This window comes from Camelus dromedarius, chromosome 10 (assembly GCF_036321535.1).
Source record: "Camelus dromedarius isolate mCamDro1 chromosome 10, mCamDro1.pat, whole genome shotgun sequence".
Lineage (NCBI taxonomy): Eukaryota > Metazoa > Chordata > Mammalia > Artiodactyla > Camelidae > Camelus > Camelus dromedarius.
The window spans coordinates 13,687,026-13,704,142 of NC_087445.1; the positions used below are offsets into that span (position 1 = coordinate 13,687,026).

The 17,117-nt window shown below is 37.1% G+C and overlaps 1 long non-coding RNA gene across 2 annotated transcripts in view; it reads left to right on the forward strand.

Annotated features, from left to right (window-relative positions):
* The window catches only part of LOC116152585 (uncharacterized), a 590,777-nt gene extending 580,696 nt beyond the window's left edge, over positions 1–10,081 (forward strand). For both annotated transcript variants that reach the window (XR_010382861.1, XR_010382862.1), the window contains exon 4: positions 9,997–10,081. This is a non-coding gene — a long non-coding RNA (uncharacterized LOC116152585). The remainder of the gene's footprint in view (positions 1–9,996) is intronic.
* The last annotated feature ends 7,036 nt before the right edge of the window (positions 10,082–17,117 follow it).

Genomic DNA, 17,117 nt, shown 5'->3' on the forward strand with positions numbered 1-17,117 from the left:
CTCACAGAGCCAACTTCCTATAGGATTTACCTGGGGAGCTCTTAAAATGCACATTTCTAGTTCACTCACCTTTACTTAATCAGAATTTCTTGGAGTGGAGAATGGAAAATTTGCTTTATAACAAGCTCTTGAGCTGATTCTTCTACCACCAATAAGAAGGAGCCTATGGATTGCATGTAGGAACTACTGCCTCAGTATTTTTAAGCCTGAGTACTGTTGTCTTTTCTTAAATTCCTACAATATAAGCTCATCTTACACCCATGTTATAATGGGTAGAGGAAAGTTTTATTCTAGTAAATTTACTAGCATTTGATTTGATGGGAAAGAGTATGTGCATATACAAAATAGATGTCTACAGGGCCATACTTAACAGTATACTTTGGAGCCTTTAAGGAGGAGTAATTGTGGGTTTTTTCCTCTGTTTTATGTTTTTAATCTGTGCACTATGGGTCATATTAACAGCTGAGAAGCCTTGTCAAATAGCTAACCTTTATTGACTGAGAACATCTTGGTAAATTAAGCTGAAAAAATATTCCATCCTTCCCCTACCTAATTAATGAGTTTGGGTTAATGGCTGCAGCAGCAGTATTTAGCATTTATGCCACATCAGCAATAAATTAGGATCAAGTCTGAACGCAGCTCACTGCTTCCTGGACCTGAACTGTCTCAGTACAGAAAAGATGAAGATTTATGCTGCTGCTTGTAGTAGTGTTTCTTGTGGGTATATTACGGGTATTTGTATAGACTTTACTCAGTCTTCCACTGGACAATTTGATATTTCCCACACATTTTATGTGGTTTGAGAAGTAGTGGGTGTTTCATGGAAGAATTGATTATATTGACTTAGCTCTCATAAGTTTGGCTTTCAAATGTAGACAAATTTCCTTTAAAATTTCAGTATAAGAATTAACATGTGTCTGATCTAAATCCTATTTTGTGGCTTCTAAAATAATCTAAGGCTTGTTCAAATAGAATCAACTTATGCTGAACCATGTTACCTGCATTCCAGAAATACCTGATGAGTAACAGCTGAAAATATCAACTTGCTCTGTAATGTATTCTCCAAATTGCAGAGGTGGGAGAAGCATGCTGAAAGGATATTCATCAAAAAGAATCCAATGGGCTCTTATAAAACAGCCTGCTACTGGAAAGGCACAGAGGATGAAATAAAATTAATTCCCTGCAACAAAGGGACCCATGTCTGTCTCTACAATATTATCTGTTGGATTAGTGAGCAACTCTAATGTTGTCTGGGATTTCTTCATCTAAAGCAGAACTCCACTCTTTCTTTCTGTAACTTACTATAGACATACCGTTGACATTTTCCACCCTATACCTTCCTATGACACTGACTTGATGCGACCTCCCTGTGGAACTGCTCCTGCCTTCTCTGCTTGGCACTGGACATGTTGAATGGTTTCTCTATGTGTCTCAACAAGTCAGTGCCCTCAGTACAGAGAATACTAGCACCTTCCAAAAGAGAGTGTGACTCTGTGTTTCAAGTCCTTAGGGAATGACCAAATAAAGAATGGCAGATAAACTCTGTCTCCTGCCCACAGATTATGGTTTTATATTACTCTTTTATTATTTTGAAAATTCCTCTTAGTGTTTTGTTCCTTGGAACTTGTGGTTGGTTTCATGAGTTACAAGGGTGTTCCACAAGATATTTTTATGACACTAAAGGAGTATTTGGTAGGAGGCCTAATATCACCAGCAAACTGTTCAGTATAGAAGGAGAAAAATCTTCCCATGCATGAGGGAATGAAAACAGAAGTCTAGCAACAGGAAACAGTACAACACCCACAACACCCACACGTATGCACACATGAGGGGACACACACATGCCTATGTATCTACATATATTTTCTTCTGGGGAGAAAAGGGGTTGGAGGAAATTTCCCGGGATAATTTCTTGATTGTAATAAATGTATCTTTACTCCAAGTGACACAAAGCAGTTCTGTTCTTTATCAAATGCAATTACTCAGTAAATATTTCCTGAGCACCTATTACTTTGCACTGGCCATTTGTTACACACAAATTGCCAGACACTTTCATCCTGATAATGGGTCTACATTTGCTTCACTTGAATGTAAGAAATTGGTGCACAGAACCTTTTCCTTGTTCCCACTGTGCCTATTTTCATCAAGAAAATGATTGGGCTGAAGAACAACTAGTTCCACCTTCAAGGAGGCTGTTGGGAGAGGTTAGTAACAAGACCCAACGGTTTGATTCTGTGGGATCCCTCACCAGGCATCAGAGGGCTATCCCCAGCTCCCCTCCATCCATATGAAACGCATGTCTTTCCAGACACACTGGAACTGATTCTGAAGGCTCGTGCCTTTGCTGCTATCACAGAGTTGGCCATTAAGAGCTTTGTCACTTGACTCCGTAATTAGTCATGAAATGTCTGCTGTACCAGTTGGAGAGGGTGCTGAGAACGACTAACCCCCTCCAAAGCCAGTAGATAACAGGTTTATTTATTTTTTAATGTAGATTTCCTGTATGTATATGTGTATATATATATATATGTATATGCGTGTGTGTGTATGTGTGTGTGTGTGTATATATATATATATTATATATATTTATCAAACCCCCAAAGTAGATATCAGGTCCCTTCCTGTTCTCAGGTCTCCTGATGTTTCCTTATAATGCTGCACAGGCCCCATAGCAGTTGTAAAACCTGGTGGTTGATTGTTGTGTCTTGTTAACTAAGCAGGATGGGATGTTGTATGTACAAGGGGCTGCTGAAATCCTGTGTTTATTTGTGGATTCTTACCCAGTGATTCTGTGTTTCAGAGTTATTGCATGCAATTGCTGCATAGTTTCTAGAACAATAGAAAGCTCTTTAAAAGCTTGATCACTCTGAGGAGTATGTAAATACTCCTTTCTCCCAGTTCATCCACTGCCCTGTCTCCTTCCATCTCCTTCATGAAGTCCTTTCCATCTTATTAAGCCACGTTGATCTTTCCCTCCTCTGAATTCCATTATCATTTATTGTCCTCAACATTTGGCACTCGTATTTTTATTGGTTTAAATGCAGTATCTTGTCTACCTACTTAGACTGTAAGTTCTTCAAGGGTAAGAGCTACAGTTATATTCCTTTGCATCATCCATCTTGCCAAGCTCTGTGATACGCTCACAATTTGCACAAAATTAAGATGCTAGGTGAACCAAAAAATGAATACATGGATAGGAATACTGTGGGAACTGGTGAATCATTTTCTCATATTTTGTGTAAGATGAAACTATTAAATTTAAATTATAAGCAAAGCAGGACTCCTGACCAACAAAAAGTTTTGAAACACTGAAATCTCTTGCCTGAGCAAGTCATAGTTTACATAGAATCTTAGAGATAATCTAGTTCATTTGGTGACTGTATCATTTGGGGTTCTCTAGGGAAACAGAATCCATAGGAGATAGATAGATAGATAGATAGATAGATAGATATTTCTTTCTTTATTACAAGGAATCAGCTCACACAATTATGGAGGCCAGAAGTCTCATGATCTGCTTTCTTCAAGCTGGGAGACCAAGGAAAATCACTGATGTAATTCAGTCTGGGTCTGAAGGCCTGGAAACCAGGAGTGTCAAGGTCAGGAAAAGATCTATGTCCCATCTCAAGTAATTCGGCAAAAGGGGCTGAATTCTTCCTTCCTCCAACTTTTTCTTCCTTTCAGGCCCTCAGCAGATTGGATGATGTCCACTCACATTGAAGAGGGCAAACCACTTTACTAGATCCACCACTTCAAATGCTAATTGCACCTGAAATACCCTCACAGACACTCCACAAAATAATGGCTAGCCAAATATCTGGGAACCTCACGATCAGATCAAATGGGACAAACAAAATCACCATTACAGTATTGAATACACTGAAAACCATGTGTGTTAGTGACTTGTCCAAGCTTACTTAGCTGGCTAAGGGGAGTCATGACCGAGGTCCTTTCTCTGACAAAGATTTAACACAATGCAGACAACTGAGTGAGGCTGCCTGTGGGTTGCAGACAACACATTATGGGCAATACTCTCTCAGATACCTCTCTGTGACACCACTCAGCTTAGAGTTGAATTTTTGATCCATTAATATTCTAACAGTAAGTTCTTTCTCTGTCTACTTTTGAGAAGTGGAAATTTTATTTAAGTTTAGGCCTTATCACTCTTCACAGACTAGAGAAGTTTACTGTTATTCTCAGGGTGTTCCATTTCTGCTTGACGCTTCAGAAATGTCATAGGATGTTCAAGATATTTTAAAAGGAGACATTGACAAATGGAAGTTCATCCAAAAGAAGGTGACCAGACTCGTGAAATGTCTGGAAACATGTCATGTGAGGAATGTGTCTGTCATTTTATGTGCAAGAAAGTGGTGATGTTGAGTCTGAAAGATGTCCCACATCCTTGCAGGCCAATGATAACTTCCTTCAATTATTTGAAGAGCTGCCATGTGAAACTAAGGTTCTATATTTTCTGAATATCTCTAGAGGGCAAAACTTGGACCAATGTGTGTGACAGGTACAAGGAGGCTGGTTTCCACTACATATAAATATGCTTATCCAATAGTTGAAGTTGTTTTTTCAGCTCCCTTGTTGATGCCATTGGAGCTGCTTTGGAGCCAATATCCATCCCCAGACTGAGTGGGAGATAACCTAGATGCCCTGCGTCACTTATGACCTGAAGATTGTGTGATTATCTCTCACTAAGCTATATCCAAATAGGTGACTACCAAACCTCATTCAGCAGTTCTCACTCAGCACACTCAGGTGAAGAGCTTTTTAGGAAAGGTAATGCTGTTAGAAGCCACTGCTGACACTGGAACCCCTGATTCATTGCCCTGTAGAGAGCGTGTAGCCTGTTGTCTTGAGGTGTCCTCTTCACCCCTACCTAACTCACCGGTGTGTGAAGCTTTTCCTACAACAGTGAAATAATAGACATCCTCAGGAGGCTGTCTGTATTGATCTACATGAGGGAAGTAGGATGTATTTAAAATAAACTCTTGTCCCCTCCATTCTTTGTAGGTCAACAGTAGATATTTAGAGTGGCTTATATAAAACAAATGTAATTTAATGAACTACAGCTTTGAAAGTGTTAGAAAATGATTCAGACTGTAAAATGTGCCAGAGGTTTTAAAATAAATAAAGTCAGTCATGTTCCAGGGTAGTTGAAATAATGTTCACTGCGAGGCAGCATATATAATAGGAATAGTATTTCACTTCTCACCTTGGTTAGAATAGAAAGTACATATGTAACAGTTATTTTGAAGTTTAAATATGACTCAAACTATCATTCTCATTATGGTTTGTCTTTTATCTTTTTTTTTCAATTTCACCAAAGCAGCAATCAAAGCTCATATTTAGGTTTAATTCAGATTTCATTGAACACACAAGTTCCATGATGGAATTCATTTTATTAGACCCTACACTCAATACAAAACTTCAATTGCAGAGGGGTCACGCTGCATCTTCGTAGCTGTCACACCAATATCTTGCTAAGTGCCATCTGCAATGTCTCAGGTTCTTTATTTATACTGAAACTCATTTAGTTTGATCTGAGAACTATTTCCAAAATGCCTTCAGTACACAGAAAAGCACTTTAGCAACAGTCAGTCCATTGCTTTGGCGATAGGGATAGCAGTATTGTTCTCTACGATAGTGGATAGTTAGATAACTGGTGATAATAGATTTAAAGAGAAACAATCTTAATTCTAAGAAAAGTTGTTTTATATTAAATGAATCTACGTGTCCTAAACTTGTGTAGCTCAAAGGAGATTTGGATGCTTGGCAATTCTTAGGTTTTGAAATGCAAAGCCAGTATTTGAAGCTGGTTAATCTTTCTTACATAATGTATCTGCAATTTAGGAAGCCACCACAGGATAAGAGAATTAATTATCTTGGAAGAGAGCAGAGTGGGCTAGGTAAAAATCTTTCTTAAACTATGTCTAACTCATCTTTAGAACCTCTGATGGGCCTGCAGTCTCTGTCCAACCCTTCACTATCTCGTAGATTAAAAAAAAAAGAAAAAAGAAAAAAGAAAAAGAAGGGAGAGGGAGCTCCTTTTCTCCTTTATTTGACACCTACCATGCACAAGGCATTGAGCCAGACTGAGTGACTATGCAGATAAACCAAACTATGGCTCTAGCCCAAGAAGACCTTATACAAGAACAAGAGAAATGTTTGAAACATGAGTAACTTAAAAATGGTAGTAAATAGAAAATGCTGTAAGAAAAATAAAATAATAACTTATACAGAGAAAGGAGAGGGCATTACCAAATGAAAGTAACAGAAAAATTTAGCATTTGTTTTGGGCCTTGGAAGATAATAAATACATGGAAATAAAAACACTATGACGAACACTCTTCTGAACAGAAATAAAGACACAAGTCTGTATTTAGAGAAAGAAGGTATTCAAAAAAATGACTAATCATATAGTTCAGAGGACAAAGAAGTTGTTGGCAAGTATAAACTCTGGCGGTAGAAGATTCAAACCTGGTTTCCACTATATATTAGCTTAATAAAGCCTCAGGGTAGTTATAACATCTCTGTGTTTCAACAGCCTCATTTCACAGACTGACTTTTAAGAATGAAATTACTCATGGATGTGAAGCTCTTTGCAGTTTTCAGTGCACGCCTGCATTATGCATTTGTAGAAATGAGTCTGAAAAGGTGAATTAAAGACCGCTGAAGTCTTTGAACCCAGACTAAGGGTTTAGAAATTCAGCTCCATTCTCCCCCTATATTCTAGAGGGAAAAAGGAGCCTTAGAAACATTTTGAAAAAGAATTGACAGGATTCTAGCTTTGAGTTACAGAACTTAATCTGGTAAAATTGATGAAGGACTTGGTGTAGGGAAAGGAGCAAGACCATTGCTGATGCAATAATAGGGGCAAGGAGATGGGAGTCATAGCTATCAAGACCTTTGTTTCTTCGGAAAGTCCATCTCCCCTCTTTCACATTGTGGATTATAGAAGAACTTCAAGGCCTGACATAAGAGTTTGGATATTAAAAAAATTTTTAATTAAAATGATGTAAGACCTTTGGCTAGAAAGTATGGAAACATTTCAGGAATAGGTTGAAGAGGAAAGAGGCTGGAATCTAAGATGCCAGTTAGGAGGTGGTCAGATATTCTAGTATTAACCCAAGGGTATTAAAATTCTTGGATTCTTCCTGCCAGCAATACTTTCCCTTTCAGTATTGAACACTGCTTCACCCCAAATATGTACTTTTATATACAATTTATTTTTCTCTTTTCTTTGATCTGAAGTTTAAACTATTGTCATTTTTACCCTTGTACTTGCATCTTGTGCCTCATTGTACAAGCTGACTTCAGTGCCAGTGCTGTTTGAAAGTTACTAGTTTCCCTTTTGGCTTGTTACTGACCAGAATTACAGATCAGACATGAGTAAAAGTTTCTAAATATTTAACCCTGGCCTGTGCATACTCACGAAAGTCCATGCTCACATCCAAAATTAATAGTGTATATATATCAGTATTGCCCACTGAATGCCACACTGAGAGTGTTATGGCTGGGACCCTTTCAGAAAATAACGTAAACTAATGGATACAGTTGTGGTCTTCACTATGTTTCTTGTTAGGAAAAAAATTAATAAATCTATTTTAGTTTTTATAATGGAAATTGTTTTAATATCTCAAAAGAGCAAGTATACATACATGAATGAGTACAAAAAAATTATTTTTTCTATCGTTTTCTATTTACCAGTTCTTTAAATGCAAGATTTCTTCCTTTGGGGAATGAGTAAGTATAAGGAAAAATAATTAGTTTGAATATACTTTAACATCTGTTCATTCATCCATACATTCATTAAGGAGAAATTTTTGAGAGCTACATATTAGTAGCTGGATTTCTGTCCACATGGATCCCACATTCCAGTAAAGAAATGTAGTAACCAAACAAATACAGTCAAAATATGATTATAGATTGTGATGGGAAGGACAACACTTTGGGGCATCAGGATAAAGCTCCTTGAGAAAGTGGCTTTTGGACCTGAGGCATGAAAAGGATCTAGTCATAGAGCATTCTAGGCTTGATTTCCTAAAAAGCAATCTCCTTAGAGGCTGAAGACCATGGCTTATTAGGGGACGAGTATGCGAGACCCCAATAAAAAATGAGGAACTGTTTAAGGTAATATTTGAGAGGTATGCTGTAGCCAGTTCATGTTAGAGCTTGTAGGTCTTGGTAAGATAATCGGATTTCTTTCCAAGTGCAGTAGACAGCCAGTGAAGAGTTTTAAGCAGAGTAGTAAAATGATGAATTATGCTATAAAAAGTCTACCCATGCTAGAGTGTGAGCAATGGATTATAGAATGGGGCAAGAGTGAGTTCAGTGAAAACTGTAGACAGCTTTTGCTATACTCTAGGTCATAGATGATGGCGGCTTCAACTAATGAAGGAAGAGCGCTGTATGGATTTTAGCTATATTTAGGGTGCACAATTATCATGGAAAAGGAAATTATTAGGGAGATCCCCATGTTCCTGTCTTGAGTACAGAGCAAATATGTCAATTTCCTAAGCAATAGAAAGACCTAGAAAGGTACGTCAGGAAATTAAGAGTTCCAGTTTGGATTAGGTTTGGAATGTAGTAGATACCTTGGTGATTTAGAGAATGGATTTTAGGAAAGGTTCAAATTCTACTCTATTGGTTACTAGTAGTGGATCTTTAATAATTTACTAAAACTGAGCCTCAGCTTTCTCATCTTTAAACATAAGGAGGTTAAGAATACCTACCTTATAGGGCAATTGTAAATATTAAATTAGATAATTCCTATAAAATGATAAGAACAGTTCCAGGTACATTATTAGCAACAAAATATAATCATCACTATTATGATTGTGACATGATATGATTTGTATTATTGGACACACAGATCCAATAATGTCAAGGAGGCAATCTAGTGAAAAAAAGTATGAGGTATGAAGGAAAGTGATTGACATTGATCATTTTAAGAAAGTATTTCACCTCATTACACTTATTTTGAGTTAATTCAGACTATTCTAGAATAGAATTTACTCTTTTTTGTCAACTGACCTTTCTCTCCTTTATCCTTCTCTTTTTCTGTGGATTGTGAAGGAGAGTTGAGTAGAGTCAGGAAGCAGCATAAGAAGGAAGAGTCATTAGGACAATGGAAAAGATATTCTAATTACCAAAGAAATGCATATCAAAATTACAATAAAATATCACCTCACACCAGTCAGAATGGCCATGATTCAAAAGTCCACAAACAATAAATGCTGGACAGGATGTGGAGAAAAGGGAACCCTCCTACACTGTTAGGAATGTAGTTTGGTGCAGCCATCATGGAAAACAGTATGGAGATTCCTCAAAAGACATTCTAATTCTGAAAAGAACATTTTATTTTCCGTTTTCAACTTTATAGTTACTCCAAAAGTAAATTCAAGCTTTGAACTGATTGTGTAAATAGATATTCCTGTGTAAATAGATCATAACCATTTTTGATAATATATTTTCAGGTTCATCTAATAATTATTAAATACTGAAACCACAAGGAATAATCTGTGATTTGCATGTTGATTTCACTGTCAAATTTTTAACCTTTGAAATGTCAGGCTTATATAGGCACAGCAAAAACTTTGTCCTTCAGGTCTGTTTTCTTCTTCTCTGCAAGCAACTATATTATAACAAAATGCCATTTTGCCTCCTGGAGTGGAAGGTTGAAAATCATCAGATATATGAATGTATTGGAACATGAGTTTCATTCTTTCATCTATTTAATAAAAAAAGAAAAGTAATTTAATGACAGCCTGGGTGATAGATACTTTGTCATGTTCTGAGAATTCCAAGATAAAACATACTTGCTTTCAAGTGCAAAACCCCAGACATGAAGTGGGTCAGTTCCTATTGTGTTTCTTTAAAAGCTATGTAAAACATGCTATGTAAATTTGAATTATTATTGTTCTGGTCATTAATATATGGAAATCTTTCCAGAAGCAAGCATCATTTTTTTCTTTTTACATTTTTTGACAGCCTTGAAACTGCGTAATGAAAAGAGGCTTGGAGCAGAACACTGAAAGTGGCCACCACCAGCATGAGGACACCAACGAGTCAAACTGGTAAGTGAAAAAGATGATTCATGAGTATTTCTTCTGTGTGTTATTAAATCTGTTGATACTATTTCTCATGCAAAAAGTCCTCATAGTTCACAAACAAAAATGAACATACTTCTAAAATGAAGTCTATGAAATGTATTCTCATTACTTAGAATTCTTTAGGGAGGTGGTATTAGATGGGAAAAGTCACCGATTCTGTTGTGGACAGACATGGATAAAATCAAGTAGCCATATGGCTTTGTGAAAGTTGCTTAATTCTTTCAGTTTCAGTTTCCTAATTTTAAAATGGAGATTTTGGTAGTTGCCTTGTTATGTTTGCTTAATAATTAAGTAAGAAATTGCATATGAACTGTCAAACCGTTTCTGTAGCATAGAAAAAGAACTGAAAGACATGACTAATATTTATCGAATATGTTGCATGTACTGAGTACTAAATACTAAATACTTTACTGTGTTATTTTATTGAATATTCACAACCCTTCAAGCTAGAAGCTATTACTCTCATTTTACAGATGGAGAAACTGTGTTATTAAAAGGTTACGTGACTACTTAAAATCACACACTGCTCCCTGAGACAGCTGTTTCCGTGCAGTTCTGTCTGATGCCAGAGTTTCTGTTCTTGTACTTACTCATAAAGTCAACAAACATTTATCGGGTATCTTATAAACGCCAAGCTTCTTTTAGTCGAGGTGCCATACTAATTCCCAATTGATTATTACCTAGAATATAACCACCATATGCTTATATGAAGTCTTATAGTTTACAAATAATTTATGAATAAGTAATTTTGTTTGGTAGTCACATAATCTCCATGGAAAACAAAATAGGGATTGTTTCTGTATTTTTACAAATGGAGAAATTGAGGTCCCAACAGGTTAACTGACTCTCTAGACACAGCTCAGTGCTTCTCACACTCTGTGGTTAAGGGTCAGTTTACTGTTAATTCATTTTAATCCATTAAAGACTGAACGTTTTTTATAAAATTGGTAAAAATTAAATACTAGAGAAATGGAAAGATTAAAAGACAGACATAAAATACACAAACCCACATATTTATTACTACTTGTCATTATTTTAAAGACGTACAATTACTCTACCAAATGGCTATAAAAGTTTCTAATGCTTTCTGTCCATTTCCATACTCCTCATGGTGCAGACCAGTCAGCATGTGCAGACTAACACTAGCCAGTAAACTAGACAGTAAACCATAGCATCAAGGAGCTACTATGAGGCAGATCTAATACTCAGTCCTAGACCTTCCATTTTCCAGTCCAGGTCTTTTCACATTGCTCCATACTGCCTGAACATACAGTAAGAAGCCAGTTTTATAATCTAAGCAACAAGAAGATCGAATTTCAAATTGTTCACATGCAACCACTGCAACACAACTGAAAATGATAAAACATCTTAAAAGAGTTATATGTAGCAATTGACACAAAAAAAGGTACCAACTTTTTTTAAAAAGTTGAATCATTTATAAGAATGATTTCTTTTAAACTTGTTTATAAAAAAAGAATTAAAAAATTTGACATGTGGTATATTGTTGAGAGATATTCTTAAGATTTTTTTTTTCTTCCACTTCTTTTTTCATTTTGTTTATTCTTTGAAAAGATAATTTAAGTTGTGTTTAGAAGGCTGGGCCTTGTCATTTCCCAAGCAGTGTATAGACTGTGTATAATCCTAAGAGATAAAAGTGGATCTTGGCCAGTTATGAAATGAGAATGAATTCATCTCCCCACTACACTGAAAAAGCCTGAAAATAAATGTTACTCCTTTGTTTTAAAAACTACCAAAAAATTGCAGCACTTTTGATGCAAAGTAAAATGCACACTGAGTCAGCAATGAAATTTTACTTTGTAGGATAGTTTTGTGGCTTTCTCAGTTCTACTGAAATGGATCCAATATTTACATTTGCAATGTTATTAATAACTATTTTTCCATCTGTGCCAAAGTAATACCGCACAGATGTTCAGGAATAACTTTTGGTTGTGAGTAAATATTAGAGGAAGATTGAATTTTCCTCTAAATGATGCTGATGGGATGGTTTTTTAATCATAGTTTAAGATGTCAGACAGAGTTGTTGTTTTGAAGTTCTACAGCTTAACAGTGCTTGATGCAGTTTTAAATGGCTATAAGGGCATGGAGAAAGATGAAAATTTATGACAAAATTCAAAACTGAGACTTTCAGCCAAACTATTATTAGCTTCTGGGAAGGCTCCACATTGCTAAACTGAAATTCAGTCTGAAGTAGAGCAAACCCGTGGCCTTAAGTGATATAAAGAGACCGTGCTCCTCACTTACTTGCTGCCTCCTAACTTGGAGATCTAAGATTTGTATCACTCAGAAAGTTAAGCAGCCATACCATGGCACCTGTCTTCCATCAATGCCTTTATATCTGTATACATTTGAGGATTACCTTTCTTGCCCACTCTGAGAAGGGTAGAAAGGAGGAAAGACTTAGGGAAATATACTGTAACCAAGGGGAGAGAGAGAGTCCCAATGGGTATCGCAGGTGTGGTAATAATGGAAACAGTGACAGTAGTACTCTGTGTGTGTGTGTGTGTGTGTGTGTGTGTGTGTGTGTGTGTGTGTCTGTGTGTCTGTGTGTGTGTGTCTGTGTCTGTGTGTGTGTCTCTGTGTGTGTCTGTGTGTGTGTGTGTGTTAAACTCTATGAGACCATCAGAGAACCAGTGTGGAGAGACGATGGTCCACCAACATTCTAGCAGAGGTGCTTTATTTGAATGCCTGATATTCATTGGAATTTAGGTCTGAGGTTGTCCACAATTTAATCTTCAACTGTGAAACTTAGAGGCTTTCTACTAAAACCCATGTTATCATTAGGACCAAAGGCTAAGGGTCAGTCTTCTGACTTGTCTGTTAAAAAATACTACCCTTCAATAGATTTTATCATACTCTCAGATCTAGAAACAAACAATGGCAACAACACAATCAAAGCCAAACACGATCAGGATAAAGGTTACTCTGACATGGGAAATGAAAGCCTCGGAGGTAAAGCAGGTATAGAACAATGAGTTCATACAAAACCCAGAAAAATATTTTAGAGAATTGTTCTTTATCCTTATATTTATGTTGATAAAGTTAGAAGTAAAAGCCATTTAGATTGATAAAGTTGGAATGCAAAGGATTGAAAGGAAACAGAAAATCTAACAGAAGTATTAAATCTGCTTTTGGAGGCAACAACTAATATAATCAGACTTGTGGAAAGCAAACTGAAGAAGCACTCCTAGAATGCAGAAGATAAGGACAAATGAAAATTATAAGAGAAAAAAAAATAACCAGTTTGGAAAACAAATCAAACATGTAGGTAATTATTCATGAAAAAAGAGAAAAATAATAAATTAAACAAGAAGCCCTAATCGAAGAATCACAAGGGAAAAAAAGTCTTGCTCAAGAAAGAAATGAAAAATACTTTTTTTTAATCACTGAAGAATTTACTTGCTAAGATAGGAAATCTCTTTAAAACTCAGGAAAATATAGTAGTAAATCAATACAAAAGATTATTTTGAATCTGGTGGGGTTTTTTCTTTTTCTTTTTTTTAACATTTCATGCTTCTAGACTATAGAAGCTTGATCTGTTCAGGTTTTCTTATTTTCCTTTAACAATTTTAATAATTTCTGTTAACTTAGAAAAACTATCAATCCTGAGTCATCGTCCATGTATGAACATACATGTAAGGGAAAAAAAAATACTTGGTTAGTGCACCAGTGGAATTATTAAGTGATTTTTATTTTTCTATTTTAATTTCATCTATACTGTCTGACATATAAAATAATCAGATATCACTGATTAATTAAAGATTTTTATTGAAATGTAATTAAGAGCAGTGCACAAGTAATAAGTGGACAGCTCAATAAATTATCACAAAATCCACAAGCAAGTGTAATAACAATTCAGATTAAGAAATAGAACATAACCAATATAACTGAAGGTGCTGTTTTTTTTCCTAAGTCATAAATCCCAAACCTCCATAAGGTAATAACTTTCCTAAATTAAAATACTGTGAACTATTTCACCTTTCTTTGTGTTTTATGTAAATGGAATAATAGCATTTGTACTTGTTTTGTTGTGTGGCCCCTTGTTCTCAATATTACTCACAAGAGACTTCTATGTGTAGTAGTAATTTATCTTTCAATGCTATATACTATTTTATCAAGACCAATTTGTAGCTCTTACGTTTTTACATGTCTTTTGGGGCATGTATGTGTACATTTCTGTTGGATGTACAGTTACTTTTATGTGGCTTATATTTTCATTTGTGGTAGATCCTGTCACTTCCCCAAACTAGCTGTGCTAATTCACATTCCCACTGGCACAGTCTAAGAGTTACAGTTGTTTCACATCTTTACCAACATGTGGTAATGATCAGGGATTTTTATTTTATCAGTCTGATAGGTGTGTTGTAGTATCTCATTGTGATTTTTATTAACATCTCCATGATGACTGATAAGAGGGATGTTGCTATGCAGATCAACAATTCCTTAGGTACCCCCAAATTAAAAGACAAATGGAAATGTAGGGAAATCACTTAGAAAAGTGGTAACCTTATTACCATCTCCATGAAATGAACATTCAGTCTAAAGGGATCTAAAATTCACTTTTAAATTAGATAATGAAAAATTATATGAAACATATAACTAAGTAAGTGCAAGCCTGGCAATCTCATTCATTAAAAATTCGACTTATTGAGAGATGGGCCAAGTTGGTGGAGTAGAAGGACCCTGAGCTCAGCTCCTCTCACAAGCACACCAAAGTCACACCTATTTGCAGAATCATTGATGAAAAGACTGGAACTTACCAGCAAAAATCTACAACTAAAGACATAAGGAACCACAAGTTGGCTCGGAGAGGTAAGCTCCCAATATTGTCAAGTCCCATACCCCTGGGTGAGTGACCCACAAACGGAAGAATGAACATATTGCAGAGGTTCACCCACAGGAGTAAGAGTTCTGAGCCTCACGTCAGGCTCCCCAGCCTGGGGGTCCTGCACCAGGAAGACAAATCCCTAGAGCATTTGACTTTGAAGGCCAGTGGGGCTTAATTTCAGGAGAAATAGAGACTTCACTCTCAAAGGATGCACACAAAATCTCACATGTCCCAGGACCCAGGGCAAAAGCAGTAATTTGATAGGAGCCTGAGCCACACCTACCTGCTGGACTTGGAGAGTCTCCTGGAGAGGAAGGGGGTGGCTGCAGCTTACCCTGGTGACATAGTCACTGGTTGTAGCCATTCTAGGGAGCTCCTTCTACCAAATGAACACTGGTACTGTGGTAGGCACCATTGTGAAACCTTCCCACTAGCTCCTTAGCACCAAGACATGTGCCCATCCAATAGCTGTGAGCACCAGTGCTGGGATGCCTCAGGCCAAGCGACTCACTGGCAGGGACACAGCCCCACCCATCAGTAGTCAGGCTGCCTAAAGACTTCCTGAGCCCAAAGCTGCCTCTGTGCATGGCCCTGCCTGCCAGAGGCCTGAAGACCAAGCTCCATCCACCAGTGAGCAGACATGAGCCCCATAATCCCCTGGGCCCTGGTCCTACCCTCAGGAAGCCTTCTTTAAATTCTGAACCTGCCTCACCCACCAGGAGGCAAACATCAGAGGTGAAAAAAGCACAATCCTGCAGGCTGTGAACCCAGCCTGTCCACAGCAGGCCAGACCTATCCTGCCCACTAGCAGGCAAACACAAGCTTCAGGACATCCCAGACAGTGTACCCAACTGCCTTCTCCCACCAGTGATCTAACACCAGCTCTGGAGTCCCTGGGCCCTGCAAACAGACTCCAGGACATGGCTTTGCCTGCCAGTAGTCTGACACTAACCCCAGGACCTGGCGTCACCCACTAGTGGGTGGACAACAGTCTTCTGGACCTTGCCTCTACCCAGCAGAGAGCCAGAACTAGCCCCAGAGCCGCCCCTTAGGATGGACTTGTGGGACTTGGAAGGTATATGCTAGGTGAAATAAGTCAGAAATAGAAAGACATATATGATATCACTTATACGTGGAACCTAAAAAATACAACAAACTAGTGAATGTAACAAAAAAGAAAGACTCACAGATATTGAGAGCAAAGTAGTGGTTACCAGTAGGGACAGGGAAGGGGCAAGGGGCAAAGTAAAGGTAAAGGATTACGAGGTGCAAATTATTATGTATAAAATATGCTACAAGGATGTATTGTACAACACAGGGAATATAGCCAATATTTTATAATAACTGTAAGTGTATTATAACCTTTAAAAATTGTATACCTGTAACTTATATAATATTGTACATCAACTATACTCAATAAAAATGGAGAACTTCTAGCCTTGCTTCTCAACTAAAGAGAGCATTAGCCAGGCAAATGAGAAGTTATTGTTGAATGGGTATAGGGTTTGAGATTTCCAAGATGAAAAGAGTCCTGCAGGTGAATGGTGGTGGTGGTTGCACAACAATGTGACTGTAGTTAATGCCACTGAACTTAAAAATGATTGAAGTGATAATTTTTGTGTTACGTGTGTTTTATGACTATTAAGAATAATAGTTTAAAAACCAGCACTAACATACTTTTATGTTGTAATTTTTCATTGTTGGTTGCATATGTTATTTCTCCTTTCCTGCTCCCTCCATTTTTTAATAAACCTGTTTTAAGATATAAGATTAAAATTTTAACATCCAGGATATTCTTTCTACTAAAAATGATCTGCTGGTAAAACATATTTCAACTTATCAATTTTGCTCAATTTTTACTTTCCCATTACCTAGTTAATGCATTACAATCTATCCATTTTGTCTTGTTTCATTGGGTACAAACAAATCTTATGACAGAATCACAGGTAAACGGTGATGATTAGAGTTTATTGCATGAGAGTGATTGCACACTCCATTTCTACACTGGGAAAACTGTTTGTCCAGCCATTTGGAACTAGGGATGGCACATGGGCAGGAGGCATGAAAATGATCCAGGAGAGCAGCATGGTTTTGACAGAGGGCCTGGGGCTTTCACCCGTGCAGCGTGTGTGACAGCTCCATCTCTCTCCCAG